Source organism: Clupea harengus, chromosome 15 (genome assembly GCF_900700415.2).
Source record: "Clupea harengus chromosome 15, Ch_v2.0.2, whole genome shotgun sequence".
Classification (NCBI taxonomy): Eukaryota; Metazoa; Chordata; class Actinopteri; order Clupeiformes; family Clupeidae; genus Clupea; species Clupea harengus.
The window spans coordinates 20550904-20553403 of NC_045166.1; the positions used below are offsets into that span (position 1 = coordinate 20550904).

General features: G+C 42.5%; 1 protein-coding gene across 1 annotated transcript in view; it reads left to right on the top strand.

Annotated features, from left to right (window-relative positions):
• nbas (NBAS subunit of NRZ tethering complex) overlaps positions 1–2500 on the top strand; it is a 116638-nt gene that overhangs the window by 55926 nt on the left and 58212 nt on the right. The window lies entirely within an intron of this gene.

The window sequence follows — 2500 nt, forward strand, 5'->3', positions numbered from 1 at the left end:
GGCCTCCACCGCCTTTATAAACCCTCCGAAACCATCGGTGATACCCATTGCCATTAGGTTCTTCAACTCTTCCCAATGGGGCTGGGGGAAATTTAGGCTGAGGTAGTCAAAGTTAGGCCGGCTCCCGCAATCTGAGCTTCATGAATATGAAATACATGAATCATGAAACTAATCACTGATTGCTGCCGAGCCTGAGGGAAGCCTAAATTGTCCTTAACCTTCTTCCATTGCAGAAAGAGTGCGCTGCATATTGTGTGTGTGTGTGTGTGTGTGTGTGTGTGTGTGTGTGTGTGAATGCTGAGGTTTGTTTGTGTTTCACCTGTTACCTTGGTAGCAATTCTCCTGGTGCGCAAAGAAAGATGAGTTGTCGTAAACTTGTGCAGTGTCTGTGTGTGTGTGTGTGTGTGCTCTTGGGTGTTCTCTCTCTTTTCGATTGCTCGCTCTCCCCCTCTTAGTCGCTCTAACGGGAGTGTTTAAGTCCTGCTTTTCTCCCCCCGAGCATCTCTCCGCCCCCGACATCAATCACCTGTAATTAAGAAGAGATTCTGAACGAGAATTCTCTAACGAGTTTTCCTTTTAATGGGTGCCGATTCGGTGGGATCATCGATTTCTGACGCAGGACCGCAGAGGACAAGTGCATCTCCTGTTAAACATTCCCTAAACGCGTGCACACACAAACACACATACATGAGTGTACACACATACACACACACACACACACACACACCTACACACACACACACACACACACCTACCTCACCATTCAGTGAAAATAAAGCCTGACAATGATTGCCCTTACCCCTGCTTTATCCGTCCCTCTCACTCTCTCTCACTCTCTCTCTCTCTCTCTCTCGCTCTCTTTCTCTCTCTCTCTCTCTCTCTCTCTCCATCTTTGTTGCTGTCTGTATGTGTTTGGTGAGAAAGGGCTGCTTTGTTTCAACACTTAACTCTCTTGCGGAGGTGAGCCATTCACAACTGCACTTCAGATAAAATGAGTTGGAGAGATCCATGCTGTTTGTTCAAGCAAATTGGCAGGATTATTGCTTTGGGGAGGTGTGTCTGTGTGTGTGTGTGTGTGTGTGTGTGTGTGTGTGTGTGTGTACTTGTTTAAGTTGGTGGAGTCTTGTTTGTGTGTGTGTATGTGTGTGTGTATTCCTGTTACCACTGTTCCTGTGCGTGTGTAAGTGTTTGTGTGTGCATGCATTCTCCAGGGATACTAATCAGGTCTTATTGTTTATAAGTGGTGTTCAGAATCATAACAGAATACCATAGCAATAATCTCACAGGTTAATGAAGATACTCCCTCTTTCTTCATCTCTCTCATTCTCCTTCTTTCTTTCTTTCTTTCTTTTTTCTGTTATTTTTCCTCTTCACTATTTCACCTTTTTTCCCTCTCTTGTTTCATTCCATCCTACGCTGCACCAATATACCACAACAATCTTAAACTGCGATATTTGCAATATTGTCTTTAAATCGCTAAAATACGTGTGTGTGTGTGTGTGTGTGTGTGTGTGTGAGAGAGTGTGAGTGAGTGGGTGGGATACAGCATTTCATTTTGTAAGCTGCAGGAACAGAGTTGATTGTGTTTGACGGCAGAAATAGGTTTGCAAAAGAAGCGGTAATTTGCAGGCAGCGTGGCTTTACACCCATTGCTAAACAATCTAAAAGGCCCATTTCTGCCTTTCTTCTTTAGATTGACGAATCTCAAGGTGACTGAGGAATCAGTGTGCAGTTGATATTACACCTAGGGTTGTGTGACAGCTCAAATGGACAGCAGAACAACAGAATCGAATCAGTTCAGCTTAATATAGAATAAACAACAGACATTTTGTTATTAAATGCGGATTCTAGTCTGAATTTTTTCATTGTCATATAGGGATTGATAAAATTACAATAACGATAATCATAATAATAACAACAACAATAATACATAATAATAACAGCAATCATTTGTAATAAAAAGTAATAATATACAAAAATAATAACAAAATCTATTTAACCAGGAATCACAGTATGTTGCCATGGCACCCCTTGGTCTCCCCTGTCTCAGAGTATTAGTGGTCTCTCTCTAAACTTTATAACAATCGCTTCAAATTGGTGAACATTTGAAAACCATGCTGTCTCTGTGGGCCGTTGGTGTAAACACATAGAACCGTAGTATAAAGACATAGAACGGTGGTGTAAAGACATAGAACGGTGGTATAAAGACACAAAAAAATGGTGTTGCTCTGTTAAATTGAACTAAAAAAAGTAGACACGCATCAAATGCCACCAGTGGTCATTGGCCTTAAGCCTTGGTAGCTTCACAGCTGTCTTCCAAGCTCTCTCTGTCCCTGTATGACCCGTCCTTCATGGCACAGTCTTGACCATTTACTGGCCCTCGTCAGGCTGGAATACATTAGCATTTAGCTTCAGGTTGGCTGGTTGAAATAAAGGCCATTTGAATCAATTGGACCTTAAGGCTAGAGTTGACCCAATGGTGTACAGCAGCAAGGCTGGC